The sequence below is a fragment of the Trematomus bernacchii genome, unplaced genomic scaffold (genome assembly GCF_902827165.1).
Source record: "Trematomus bernacchii unplaced genomic scaffold, fTreBer1.1, whole genome shotgun sequence".
NCBI classification, from domain to species: Eukaryota; Metazoa; Chordata; class Actinopteri; order Perciformes; family Nototheniidae; genus Trematomus; species Trematomus bernacchii.
Genome location: NW_022988098.1, coordinates 1,016,796 through 1,032,751, shown reverse-complemented (window position 1 = coordinate 1,032,751; position 15,956 = coordinate 1,016,796). Strand labels below are relative to the sequence as shown.

At 40.5% G+C, this 15,956-nt stretch overlaps 1 pseudogene; it reads right to left on the bottom strand.

Moving 5' to 3' along the window:
- Window positions 1–6,563: 6,563 nt before the first annotated feature.
- Window positions 6,564–12,191, bottom strand: LOC117475335 (annotated as a pseudogene).
- Between the last annotated feature and the right edge of the window lie 3,765 nt (window positions 12,192–15,956).

Here is a 15,956-nt window from a genome sequence, read left to right as displayed (position 1 = left end):
TGTGCGGTACTCAACTAACACTGCAGGTGCAACCAGAAAATCAAGTTGGGCTTATGGGAAATCAAAACTACACTTAGGTTTCATTTTCCTGTCTGCCCTTTTCCTTGCAATGTTTGCTTGTAACTTCAATTACAAACCGGTTCTTCATGTGACATGCTTTGGTTATGATGCTGTAAGCCTACGCCCAGGGTCACTACTTTTGTGTTAAATTACATTTACAAATGTGTTTTTATTTAAAAAATAACCACATTTAAAAACATTTTTTTTAAATATATTGTTTTGTTGTTCAATACTTTCAAGTAAGCCCATTACAACTTCCATGTTAAAAAGGTGACTCTACTAGAAACAATTATATTCATTTCACTTTTATGCGAGCTCCTCTAGCTTGGAACACTCTGCAAAAAGAACTGAAACTGAGCATCTTGGTTCCCCTGCAACATATTAAAGCATGGCTAGATGCAATGCAATTTGATAATCTTGGTACCTGTCAATGTTGATAGGTTTGTAAATTGTACCCCTGTAATTATGTTGTATGATGTCCTTTTTGTTTTCTGTTGTATTTATGTTTTCATGTGTAACCAACTTGCTGCAGGTCTCCCTTGAAAAAGAGATCGTTTGATCTCAATGGGATTTTACCTGGTTAAATAAAGGCTACAAACAAACGTTTACCTACTGTGCTGGTATTGTCCAATGTTCAACACTTGCTCAGTTGTGTCTGGTATGTATAAATCGCAATGTGGGGTAACAATAAGGAGGTGGGAAATGTAAGAGAATATTTAGTTTATTTGTTTTTTGGTTTATTGTTTTCAGGATGTGCTGTTTGTCTCCCAGTCACAAACATAAGAGTTCATAAAATAGTAGTAGATATACACTAATCTTGACAGTTTCCATTTCACAGCAAGTAGAGTAAAATGGGCTAGAATGTTAAGAAAACAAAACAGCATTTTGAGATGATTTCCTGACATTTCGCTGCCAAAACAATTGAGAAATACAGAACGTGCAAATGTATTGTTAAAGAGTAGAGTCAAGTTCAGGTTATTTCAGTGGGACATGCACATTAAACACATAAGGGGTCCTTTGCAGTGTTGAAAGAAGTATCGAGATCCTTTACTTAAGAGAAAGTACAAATACTATGGTCTTAAAATAATCCACTACAAGTAAAAGTCGTGATTTCAACATTCTTCTTATGTAAAAGTACAAAAGGATTAGCATCAGAATGTACTTAAAGTATAAAAAGTGCTCATTCTGCACAATGTCCCATTACAGAATAATATAGTACAGAAGTATTATCATCTAAATGTACTTCAAGTATCAAAAGGGAAAGTACTCATTAGGCGCGTTCACACCAAGTACTTTGCAGTACTTAGTTCCGGCACTCAGTGCCCCGGCGGGTTTTTACCCCAGGGCACTTATGGAGCATTTCCACCATGGCGCGGAGCGCGGTTTAAGCGTGCCGTGTCGTGCCAGGCCCGTTTTTGGTTGCACTTCCACTAGGCCTAGTTCCGGCCCGGGGGTACTTTTTCACCTCTTTTCTGGCCCGACAAAATCGTGGTTCTATCGGGGCCAACAAACAGGGCTGAGTCGGGCTGAGTATGCTAAACTAGAGAGAGAATCGCTGGCAAGGAGGCTACAACTACAACAAGATGAACATATTTGACCGTGATTTAATTGTAATACACGTTTCAAAATGATGCCGAAGTAACAACATACTGATACCGGTTAGTAAAAACCATGAATTAATGCTTTGGCAAGTTTGCAGACAGACGGCAGGTGAAAAACCTTTTAAAATGCGTGTTTTCTAGATGGAGATTGGCTAAGCTAACTCAATATATGCTCCGACCGTCCACACTCACAACAACGGCCTATACAGACATAAATAAAGCAGCGACTGTACTCGCCATGACACAGGCAGTCTGTGGTGTGTACTTGTTTAACTTTTGTCTAGTTTCTGAACATATATGAGGAGCTGTGAGCTCTGAGTGCTAACAGCTAACGGCTGTGTTGTTTTTCTGGGGTTCTCATTGAAGATGACGTCACGGCTCCGCCTACACTGCGTTACTATAGTAACTACCCCAGTTCCTAAACTGTAATGGAAGCGCAGCATGAAGTGAGCCGGCCCTAACAAGGCCCAACGCGGCCTAGCAGTACCGAGCGAGGCCGAGGCCGACCGTGTGGTGGAAATGCGCCATTAGTACAGTGCAAGATGGACAAGATCAAAATCCAGGTGGCAGCATGTTGCATATTACATAACCTTTGTGAAAGTAATGATGAGTACAGGGACGAATGGACTGCCTTACCGGCAACCCAGCTTGATGGGCCAGCCATTGCCGAGGCTGGGGGGCAAGACACGCGCACAGCCCTTATGAGGCATCTGAACAGCGTGTAAATTGTACATTGTAAACATTTTGACAATAAAGCTGATCTTTTGTACAGTGCTTTTGTTTCTCTCTTTTATTTTCCAGTCAAGACAGGCAACATTACAATAGTGTACAGTGTGGCAATATAATAACAATAAACTGTGCCAGGTGTGTTGTATGCACAGTAAATAGGCTCAGCAGCAAACCCACCTTTATTATTTATTATATATCTTCCTGAGACCCACTGCATCCGTCTGCCATAAACACTATGGAAACCTACATGTTAGTTTCGGCCCATAGTGGACTCCATTTTGTGTTGTGTAAAATGGGGGGGGAATTAAAAGTTTGCAAATCCCCATGTCCTCCTCAGAGGATAATCATAAAAACATTTAGTTTTAGGTCAAATCATATTTAAAATGATATAAATTATCATATTTGTGTAAATAAATGATGATAAATGATGATGATATAATAAATGATAAAATGATAAATGATGATGATAAATAAATGACAAATAAAGCTTCGCCAGTTTATAACCGATGAAACATGATGGTATCAGAATAATCACTTACATGTGATGTATAGGATGCTACACAGGTCACTAAAGATAAAGTGTCAGGAGAAATAAGCAAGATACAGGATCTGTTTAATCGCCATGTAGGTTCTCTTTATTGCACTCTCAAGACATAACAGTAAATAGAAGTTCACATTTTTAATGTAAATAAAATAGAAGTTGTACATGTAAATTAACATTATCAATATAAAATAAAGTGTCAGTTGTATCAAGACTATATAATAACAGTAATAAAAACAATACAAAATGAACTGTCCCAGGTGTAGGGATAGGCTCAGCAGCAGACATTGTTAACAGTGGCAACTATAGGGAGGAAGACCTGTTGGCTTTCACTAGCTGGGAAAGCACTTCCAGAAACCCATTCTGAAAAGTGGTTTGTCGCTCATCCTGCACCGACACTTCATCCTGGTGCTCCATCTGGTGAGCATCTTGTCCTCCGTTTCCTGGACCTTGGTGAACAGCACCATCTGATCCCCGTGCATCAACTCTTTCACCACGGCACGCCGGTCCTCCAACGCCTGGACGGTGTCAAAGAAATTCGCATCCCGTGTCCGCTTTCCTAAGAGGGGAAAATAAGCAAGATACAAGATCTGTTTAGTCACCATGTAGTTTTACAACATACTAGGAATGTGTTTACTAGTCAACATTGGACAGTGTACACAATGGAGGTGTATAGTAGAAGATAATATAGGATCAAATAGCATAAAATATATATTTATATATATATATATATATATATATATATATATACACACACACTGAGTGTACACAATGGAGGTGTATAGTAGAAGATAATATAGGATCAAATAGCATAAAATATATATATATATATATATATATACACACACACACTGAGTGTACACAATAGAGGTGTATAGTAGAAGATAATATAGGATCAAATAGCATAAAATATATATATATACACACACACTGAGTGTACACAATGGAGGTGTATAGTAGAAGATAATATAGGAGCAAATAGCATAATATATATATATATATATATATATATATATATACACACACACTGAGTGTGTGTGTGTGTGTGTGTAGCTGCCGCTCAAAGTGCCCTTCTTTATTGTTTTGTATTTTTGAAGAGTGCTTCATGTATGCTTGAACTTTGTTTAATGTTGTTGAGGCAAGTTTTCTTACCGGAAGTCATGTGACCTCTAGCCCGGATGTTTACAATGTTTGTGAGAGAGTAAAAAGGCGCGAACATTTGTAAATGCCGGTCTAGGCGAATACGTTTTCACGCTGTTTCATAATTGTACCAAGAAGGAAATAAACATGATTGTGAACATCAGTTCGATGCGTAACGTTCTTTCAAGACAAAGTTACAGTGTGTGTACCTTTGCGTTTGGTTGCTGGTAAGGGAGACGAGCAAGCGCTGTGATCTTGAAGGCAAAGCTCGCTTGTTTCCAATCAGAGTTGTCCATCCTCGCCTGAAACACACGATTAGTGCCATGAGTTAGTGAAGCAAATTACAGAAACACTGCACAGTTATTCACAAGTCAAAACGTTTTCATACGGCCGAGAATATCTAGCTAGCTAGATGTAGCTAGCTCGGGGCCGGTGTTAGCCAGTTCAGCCTAGCATGGCTAGCTTGATCTACTGAGCAAATAAAAGTACATCTGAGACCATTATTGTGCAGATTAAAACCCCAGTGCATGTAGTTGATTTTACCTTCGTCGTGGTCGTCATCGTTGGCCACTGAATCCGCCGTTTGAGCGGCCTCCCACACCATCGTGCCCGAATCGAAGGTCGATGCTGTCCGGGAGAAAAGGTCTGTGGCCTAGCAGAGCATCCAAGCGCTCGTACCATTTACTGGTCTTCTGGTCGTTACCACTCTTGTTATAATAGTCTTTAATTTGTTTGTAGTCCTGCCTGAGTTTCTTTATTTTTAGCCGGTATGCCGTGGCGCTGTGCACGATTCCCAGGTCGAGTGAAAGCTACTGAACTGGCTTCAGTAGCATTCCCTGGGTCGCGTCCTCGGCGTAGATTTCCAGAAGCGCCGACACCTCCTCATCACTCCACCGCTTCGATTATATATTGATGCTTGCCATAACTGCTTTCAAAACAAACTACTCTCCGTTGGTGCGCTGGGTTTTTGTAGCGAGCAAATAAAATGGCGGCTTTACAAAACATTTCAGAGTTTTACGGGGCGCGGTTTGCAATTCGCCCAGCCAATCAGAACTGGGGCACTTTTTTCCCAAAGGAAAGTACAATCTCTCAGCAGGCACTAAAAATGGGGGTAAAAGTTCCCGAGATTAAGTAGGCCTACTCTTTTTGGTGTGAACGCGACATGAGGGGTACTAACGGAACTAAACGCGAAAAGTACGGTGAAAAGTACTCCGGTGTGAATATGGACCAAATTTGGATAGTTGAAATACTTTGTAGATTAGAAGTACAGTACTGTATTATACCATATTAGCATATCATGCGTTTGATATGCACGCCACTAAAAAACAACTAAAATATTGGAAATGATCAACATTGTCTACTGGCAATGAAGTGAGAGGTACAAGGTGACCACAGCAGTATGGGAGCTGGCTTTTTGCATGAGACTGATATCTGCTCTAAAGCTGATGCTGAGGACTTCCTGTTGTGAATGGTTCAGTGTCTAAATGCGTGTTGTCGCCCCCTGCTGGTCACTCAGTAGACTGCACACGGTCCTGAGTTCATTTCAGGTTCTAGATATGACTGCAGGTGGATATGACAGCAGTATGTATACTTTTAAATTAGTGTCAGTTAAAACGACAAACAGTACTTTCAAAATAAAAGCCTATGTAATTGTTTGACGTATTACGTGAATGACATATTTACAATTAGTGGCCTTAGAATATGGTTCTGGCTGAGGTTAAAATGTGACTTTCGCTCTTTTCCAGTAGTAAAAAAAAATTGATATTGAGCAGCTCATCTCGTCAGCATCAACTTGACTGTAAATTGAGTTTTTAATGTAAATTAATTGTAATATTGTAATTGTATTGACACATGCTGGTATTTACATTGTAGTGGTCTGTATCTGATCCGTCTGTATAATTGATAGTGTAATAGAGATTATTTCATGTTTTATGTCTGCAAATGGAAATTAGCTAATAGCTAAATCTGGCATAAATCATCTCTTCTCTAATAGAGATGAACTTATTTGTATACATTGTTCTTGTTTGATAAAGATATAAACAATAATTGACAGTTGGTGTGTATTGTGTTTATCACTAATAAAGGTATTCTGATTCTGATTCTGATGTATTAGCTACAAGAGAATGACAGAGGTGTCTATTTTCTCAAACATTTTTTGTTTATCTGGTAACATAGAAAACATCGGCAAAGTTCAAACTGTACATTTGACAGACAATCCCTGTTTGTGCGGACAACAAGGCAACAGGTCAAATGTCTTCTGGTGACACTTCAGTCTAAATAAGACATTATTTGTAATCTTATAAATGACAACTGTTCTTTTCTTTATGACATACAGCAATGTCAGTGAAGCAATTTCATGCAGTTGTACTACTAAAAAAGAAAAAGATCACTATAACAAACATGCCAGTTATTTTAATATTTTTGGACCTTATGTAGACTACTGTATCTGTGGCATGACATTCAGGCAATACGAAAGTTGAATGAAAATGAGACAAGATAAAATAGACCTTTATTGGTGACCATAGGGATATTCAGGTGTTAAAGCTGCCACAGATTAAGAGAGAAACAAAGTACAGTACAGATAAGAGTTCACACAAGTTCAACAAGAACATAAGAGTAAACATAGAAGTGATATATAATATGAAGAAGAATAACAAGTCATAATATTTATGAACAAAATTAATTAAAAGGCAAATAATGAATAAGAATATTACATTGGATCACTTATCAATAGCCACTCTTTATTTTACTTGCTGTTCTAGCTTAAGTGACTAATAATATCACAAATCTGCAAAAGAAAAGAAATGTGATGAATGTGAAAACCCAACTAACTTCTTCCATCAGGAATCTGATTTTAAGGTTTGCGCTTTACTTGGGTTGTGTTGAAGTTGTATATGTTCATGCTGAAGTCATTCAACAGAACACGGGCCCCTGACATGCGCTTCAGGCGTTTCTGAAGTTGTCTTCTCCTATTTTCCATTGAAAAGTCCTCTTGAAGCAAGCACTCGGTTTTCTCCTTGTCCTGAAGCATCTGCAGCATCTCCCTGTGCAGCTGGAGGGCAGACTCCTGCATCACATGGTAGCGGATCACCAGCGGGATCTGGTCAGCCAAACGCTGGCCAGCAATCTTTAGTTTGGAGAAGAAACAAGTAGATATAACACAATGTTTAAAAGCCATCTTCAAAACAATGAACAAATAAGTGTGCATTTAATTGGGGGGTACAGATTCAAATGCATGCTGTTTTTCTTTTCCATCTTTATATAGTAGGTGCAATATTTGGTGTATTACATTTGCGAGGCAGAACAATAAAAATTACTGCATGTAGATAACACCAGTGGTGAAAAGTAACTAGTACATTTAGATTTAGACATATTTGTACTCTACTTAATGCTACTTTATTCTTCTACTCTGCTACATTTCAGAGGCAAATATTGAGCTTTTTACTCCAATACATGTATTTTAACACTCGTATACACTCATATATCAAAACACATAATATGCTGATATGGTATAATGCAGTACTGTACTACTAATCTACACAGTATTACACATATCTGAATTACTCCACATTGACCAATTCTATATTGCTCTCACATGTATAAAAACAGGATAATATAGTAAACAAAATATAATAATGTCGAAAGGAACCTGCAATAATAACTTTTAATTTTGATACTTGAAGTACAATTAGCTGATAATACTTCTTTATATTACTCTGAAATGGGACATTCTGCAGTATGAGTACTTTTACTTTTTGCACTTTAAGTATATTTTGATGCTAATACTTTTTTACTTACTTACTTAAGTAAAGGATCTGAGTACTTCTCAACACTGGATATCACTTACTTGGTAATAGGATTTAAGGTGTTTGAGCATCTCTTTAAGGGTGGCCCCACTGTTACTGCTGTACACAGTACTGATGCCGAACGTATTCGTTTGTGAACCAAAGGATGGCACAACAGTACTCGTTTGTGCACCAAAGGGTGACGCAGCAGTACTCGTTTGTGCACCAAAGGTTGGCGCAGCAGGCTGTTCTTCTTCCCTCTTCCTCTTGCCTAACTTCTTGCTGTATGTGCTGTCCTGGGTGTAAACAATCATCTCCATCTTAAACTGAGTCCTCAGCATGGACTCTGCAGCAGCCTCCTTCTCCTTTGTGATGGCTTCGATCTTCATCTGAAGGACATACACATTTGTCAGTTAATATTCAACAATACAGTACAGTAGCAAATGTTGCAATTCATTTGATACCTGGGCTGTTCTGATGAGGTTGGGAAGTCCAACGAGGCTGCTCTGCGCCAACTCTAACAGCTCCTTCTTCACAATTTCAGATTAATTTTTTTAAATCCAGACAATACAAGATCAATTTAAAATAACTCAAAGGTCTCACATTTTCAGATGGTCTGCAATAATTGTAGTATCATAACACATGCCTGTTACTCCCTTGAGTTTCAGTACAGCAGGCTCTTCCAGCCGTTTGATCTGCTCTTTGACCATGTCCTCAAACGTCTTGTAGTTGATGAAGCCCGGCAACTCTCTTCCACGGTACTTTTGTTCATACTGATTCACCTCCTCTCAATGTTCCTGTGGACTGCAATACAGATGAATATGTGAAAGAAAGACATAATTACACTTTATAAGTCTCTTCATAAAGTGAGAAGGAGATGGCAATGTTTTATTATCTTGCTTAATGATTTACTTGATATATATTAATTAACAGCTTTGTAGAATCAGGAACAGGTTTATTGCCATGCAGGTTTACACAAGGAATTTGCTTTGGTGTATAATTCTGCATACATAAACGTAGTCAGAGGAAGTACGTTGTAAAAAAGGAGCAAATATAGAACTATATATATTTTGAAAATATTATAAAAGTAAAAAGAAATCTTTAACTTTCAATTATTAAAAGGTCTACAATATGGAGTATGGGAACATTACAAGTGTAATACTGACCAACTTGATAAGGCACTTACATGTTACCCCAGAGTCCTCTATGACAACTTTCCATGCAGCAAACTCTTTCCTGAGAATGGAAAAGATGTTTGGCCTGCCTCCAAATGTTAGTTCCTCCCCTGTTGCGAGACTGATGGCATCCTGTGTAAATGCTGTCACTCTCTGAAATATGACAAGTTTAGATATAAAAGAAGGCTAGTTATTAAAGGTCCCTATTATACTGTTTTTCATCAATATGTTATAGGTCTCAGATATGTCAGGGTAAGTGAAGCAGGCTCGGACGGACATCCCGGGGCAAAGCAGAGGCCGAGAAGGGGGACTCGGGCGGACGGCCCGGGGGCAAAGCAGAGGCCGAGAAGGGGGACTCAGGCGGACGGCCCGGGGGCAAGGTAGAGGCCAAGAAGGGGGACTCGTGAGGACGGCCCGGGGGAATAGCAACAGAGCAGTGAAGTCCACGGCAGGGAAACTCATGGGGGTCGAAGACAGGGGTGAAGGCCTCGTCGGGGTAAATTAGGGGGGCGGACTCGAGGGAGAAGGCAGCGGCTGGGAAAGTCAGGGGGCCGGGCTCGAGGGCGAAGGCCGCGGCTGGAGAAGTCAGGGGGCCGGGCTCGAGGGCAGCGGCTGGGGAACTCAGGGGGCCGGGCACAAGGACGGGCAAGAAGGCGGCGACAGGACAGCTCCGGAGGACGGGCAGGAAGGCAGCGCCGGGACAGCTCCGGAGGACGGACAGGAAGACGGCGTAGGCCGCGATGGGACCCCTCCAGTGTCAGCTGGATCGCCAGAGCACTGGGATTGAGAGCAGGAGCTGGTGGAACCCCTGGTGGGTCAGGCGTAGACGGGACCCTGGACGGAACATGGGCTGGTGTTGACGGGACCCCAAACAGGACAGGACAAGATTTTGGCGGGACCTCCGGCGGAACAGGTGTCAGCGGGATAATCACCGGTGTTGCCGGGACAGGTGTTCCCGATGAAACAAGGGCTGGTGGTCGGCAGGACCCTCGGCGTAGCACATGTCGGCGGGACCCCCAACAGGACAGGATATGGTGTTGGCAGGAAACCCGGCAGAGCAGGTGTCGGCGGGACCCCCAACAGCACAGGACATGGGGTTGGCAGGACCCCCGGCAGAAACAGTAGTCGGCGGAACCCCCAACGGGACAGGACATGGGGTTGGCAGGACCCCCGGCAGAACAGTAGTCGGCGGGACCCCCAACGGAACAGGACATGGGGTTGGCAGGACCCCCGGCAGAACAGTAGTCGGCGGGACCCCCAACGGCACAGGACATAGAGTAGAGACTTGAGTAGGGACTCGAGTAGGGACTAGCTGCTAGACCATACCATACATCCCAGGTATGCTAGACTCCAGCATACCTGATTTTCAATGTTTCCTTTTTGTCCGTTCACAGCCACCCTGGTGATGCCGGGCAGGTCAATGAGCGTCAGGTCGGGAACATCAGGAGAGGCGATCTCCAGACTGATGAGTTCATGACTGATCTCAGACCCGGGCCCGGCTATTTTATTCTGAGCTGAAGAGAGAAGACACGATGTATAATCATATCTAAGGATGGATGTGATTATTACTGAAAATAAAACTGCCTTCAATCTTCATCAATACTTGGCTTGGATAGTGACATTGATAGTAAAACAGTGTATACTGTACCTTCTCTAATCTTCTTCTCCACACCTGCAAGGTCTTTTAGCTCTTCTTCAAAGTCCTGGTAGCTTATCTTCCCGTACCACCCCTCTCCTTCTTTCCTTCTCTTCATCTTCAGTTCGAGAGGACATCTTGTCACAATGCCTGAATTAACGTAAAGTGAATACAGAGACAGGGAAGAACAAGTTAAATCCAGGAGTTCTCGGGGAAATTATAAAAGAAGCCCACAGTAGAAATCCTTTCAAATAAATAGTTGGATCTCTAATAATTTAATCTTGTCAAAAGGAACTCTTTGAATAAAAGGGAACTCAAGATTCAAAGGTTTAGATTCAACTCCACACTTTCTCCCTTTCAGCTGGTATAACTTGTATATTATTAGTATCATTAAGTTCCCTGCAAATAACAATTTGCGATTGAGATATAATGTAGTAATAGTGAGAGAGAATGATTTAGAGGTTGTGTGAGGAGAGTGAGGATGGTATTTGGTTATTTGTTAGACTCTTTGTTTATTTAATTGTGTCATTTTGTATTTGGTGGATAGTTAGGCCTCATCGATGGGTAAATAGTTAAAGGTCACCTATTATGCAAATTCCACTTTTTCATGTATTTTATGCATAAACATGTGTCCCCTCTGTGTAAAGAGATTCTGAAGGTTTCAGGAAAAAAGATTCACACCATCTATATAATGTAATGTAATGTAATATAAAAACCTGTCTGAAAATGTTGGCCACTTTATGATGTCATAACGATTTTTTGGCTTGTGTAACCATTAGCCAATAACCAACCAAGGTAACACCCACCCACCTTATCACCTGAATCTCCTCCTAGAGCACCATTGTGTTCTTTTTAACCAAATATCTCGCAGAGGGGCGTGGGGAGTGGCTCCTTATTTTCATCTAAAATAAAAGATGAGAATCAACACTTTTGAAACAGGGCTGAAACAGAGGGGTTTATGGGATGCTACAATGCATGATCTGTTTGGTATTTCGAGCCAAACACTTCAGAGACATGTTTTGTATATATCTGAGACCTATAATATATTGATGACAAACAGTATAATAGGGGACCTTTAATGTCTAATAATTGTTATCACAATGCTTTTTGTTTTCAATGAATCATTTAATTGACCCACCGCTAATGTTAATGTATGTGTTGTGGGATGAGTTATTTCTAGCTATTAAGTCAGAAGCAAAGTGTTTTTTATTTATTTAACTTACCACTTCCTCTTGGTAGAGCTACCCCTGACAGTGCCTCCAGCACGGAGCTCTTCCCCGAGCTTTGGTCTCCAATGACGGCGATAGCAGGCAGAGCCAAGTCCTCCTCTACACCCAGAGAGCGAAGAGAGTTGATGAGGTCGATGCAGGGACACACCTTCTCCTCATACTATTGGTTTAGAGAGTTCATGATGATGACTTATTGTAGCCTAAGGTAATAGAAAACAGGAAACTGAATGACAATTCCTGCATCTGTCGCAGATAAGTGTAGTACAAAGTGCACAGGCTGTTTCTACGAGCTTGGTGTGCGGTACTCAACTAACACTGCAGGTGCAACCAGAAAATCAAGTTGGGCTTATGGGAAATCAAAACTACACTTAGGTTTCATTTTCCTGTCTGCCCTTTTCCTTGCAATGTTTGCTTGTAACTTCAATTACAAACCGGTTCTTCATGTGACATGCTTTGGTTATGATGCTGTAAGCCTACGCCCAGGGTCACTACTTTTGTGTTAAATTACATTTACAAATGTGTTTTTATTTAAAAAATAACCACATTTAAAAACATTTTTTTTAAATATATTGTTTTGTTGTTCAATACTTTCAAGTAAGCCCATTACAACTTCCATGTTAAAAAGGTGACTCTACTAGAAACAATTATATTCATTTCACTTTTATGCGAGCTCCTCTAGCTTGGAACACTCTGCAAAAAGAACTGAAACTGAGCATCTTGGTTCCCCTGCAACATATTAAAGCATGGCTAGATGCAATGCAATTTGATAATCTTGGTACCTGTCAATGTTGATAGGTTTGTAAATTGTACCCCTGTAATTATGTTGTATGATGTCCTTTTTGTTTTCTGTTGTATTTATGTTTTCATGTGTAACCAACTTGCTGCAGGTCTCCCTTGAAAAAGAGATCGTTTGATCTCAATGGGATTTTACCTGGTTAAATAAAGGCTACAAACAAACGTTTACCTACTGTGCTGGTATTGTCCAATGTTCAACACTTGCTCAGTTGTGTCTGGTATGTATAAATCGCAATGTGGGGGTAACAATAAGGAGGTGGGAAATGTAAGAGAATATTTAGTTTATTTGTTTTTTTGGTTTATTGTTTTCAGGATGTGCTGTTTGTCTCCCAGTCACAAACATAAGAGTTCATAAATAGTAGTAGATATACACTAATCTTGACAGTTTCCATTTCACAGCAAGTAGAGTAAAATGGGCTAGAATGTTAAGAAAACAAAACAGCATTTTGAGATGATTTCCTGACATTTCGCTGCCAAAACAATTGAGAAATACAGAACGTGCAAATGTATTGTTAAAGAGTAGAGTCAAGTTCAGGTTATTTCAGTGGGACATGCACATTAAACACATAAGGGGTCCTTTGCAGTGTTGAAAGAAGTATCGAGATCCTTTACTTAAGAGAAAGTACAAATACTATGGTCTTAAAATAATCCACTACAAGTAAAAGTCGTGATTTCAACATTCTTCTTATGTAAAAGTACAAAAGGATTAGCATCAGAATGTACTTAAAGTATAAAAAGTGCTCATTCTGCACAATGTCCCATTACAGAATAATATAGTACAGAAGTATTATCATCTAAATGTACTTCAAGTATCAAAAGGGAAAGTACTCATTAGGCGCGTTCACACCAAGTACTTTGCAGTACTTAGTTCCGGCACTCAGTGCCCCGGCGGTTTTTACCCCAGGGCACTTATGGGGCATTTCCACCATGGCGCGGAGCGCGGTTTAAGCGTGCCGTGTCGTGCCAGGCCCGTTTTTGGTTGCACTTCCACTAGGCCTAGTTCCGGCCCGGGGGTACTTTTTCACCTCTTTTCTGGCCCGACAAAATCGTGGTTCTATCGGGGCCAACAAACAGGGCTGAGTCGGGCTGAGTATGCTAAACTAGAGAGAGAATCGCTGGCAAGGAGGCTACAACTACAACAAGATGAACATATTTGACCGTGATTTAATTGTAATACACGTTTCAAAATGATGCCGAAGTAACAACATACTGATACCGGTTAGTAAAAACCATGAATTAATGCTTTGGCAAGTTTGCAGACAGACGGCAGGTGAAAAACCTTTTAAAATGCGTGTTTTCTAGATGGAGATTGGCTAAGCTAACTCAATATATGCTCCGACCGTCCACACTCACAACAACGGCCTATACAGACATAAATAAAGCAGCGACTGTACTCGCCATGACACAGGCAGTCTGTGGTGTGTACTTGTTTAACCTTTGTCTAGTTTCTGAACATATATGAGGAGCTGTGAGCTCTGAGTGCTAACAGCTAACGGCTGTGTTGTTTTTCTGGGGTTCTCATTGAAGATGACGTCACGGCTCCGCCTACACTGCGTTACTATAGTAACTACCCCAGTTCCTAAACTGTAATGGAAGCGCAGCATGAAGTGAGCCGGCCCCTAACAAGGCCCAACGCGGCCTAGCAGTACCGAGCGAGGCCGAGGCCGACCGTGTGGTGGAAATGCCGCCATTAGTACAGTGCAAGATGGACAAGATCAAAATCCAGGTGGCAGCATGTTGCATATTACATAACCTTTGTGAAAGTAATGATGAGTACAGGGACGAATGGACTGCCTTACCGGCAACCCAGCTTGATGGGCCAGCCATTGCCGAGGCTGGGGGGCAAGACACGCGCACAGCCCTTATGAGGCATCTGAACAGCGTGTAAATTGTACATTGTAAACATTTTGACAATAAAGCTGATCTTTTGTACAGTGCTTTTGTTTCTCTCTTTTATTTTCCAGTCAAGACAGGCAACATTACAATAGTGTACAGTGTGGCAATATAATAACAATAAACTGTGCCAGGTGTGTTGTATGCACAGTAAATAGGCTCAGCAGCAAACCCACCTTTATTATTTATTATATATCTTCCTGAGACCCACTGCATCCGTCTGCCATAAACACTATGGAAACCTACATGTTAGTTTCGGCCCATAGTGGACTCCATTTTGTGTTGTGTAAAATGGGGGGGGAATTAAAAGTTTGCAAATCCCCATGTCCTCCTCAGAGGATAATCATAAAAACATTTAGTTTTAGGTCAAATCATATTTAAAATGATATAAATTATCATATTTGTGTAAATAAATGATGATAAATGATGATGATATAATAAATGATAAAATGATAAATGATGATGATAAATAAATGACAAATAAAGCTTCGCCAGTTTATAACCGATGAAACATGATGGTATCAGAATAATCACTTACATGTGATGTATAGGATGCTACACAGGTCACTAAAGATAAAGTGTCAGGAGAAATAAGCAAGATACAGGATCTGTTTAATCGCCATGTAGGTTCTCTTTATTGCACTCTCAAGACATAACAGTAAATAGAAGTTCACATTTTTAATGTAAATAAAATAGAAGTTGTACATGTAAATTAACATTATCAATATAAAATAAAGTGTCAGTTGTATCAAGACTATATAATAACAGTAATAACAATAATATAAAATAAACTGTCCCAGGTGTAGGGATAGGCACAGCAGCATACACACCTTAGTGCAAAGTTGTGTGTCAGTATTAATAAAAACAATACAAAATGAACTGTCCCAGGTGTAGGGATAGGCTCAGCAGCAGACATTGTTAACAGTGGCAACTATAGGGAGGAAGACCTGTTGGCTTTCACTAGCTGGGAAAGCACTTCCAGAAACCCATTCTGAAAAGTGGTTTGTCGCTCATCCTGCACCGACACTTCATCCTGGTGCTCCATCTGGTGAGCATCTTGTCCTCCGTTTCCTGGGCCTTGGTGAACAGCACCATCTGATCCCCGTACATCAACTCTTTCACCACGGCACGCCGGTCCTCCAACGCCTGGACGGTGTCAAAGAAATTCGCATCCCGTGTCCGCTTTCCTAAGAGGGGAAAATAAGCAAGATACAAGATCTGTTTAGTCACCATGTAGTTTTACAACATACTAGGAATGTGTTTACTAGTCAACATTGGACAGTGTACACAATGGAGGTGTATAGTAGAAGATAATATAGGATCAAATAGCATAAAATATATATTTATATATATATATATATATATATATATA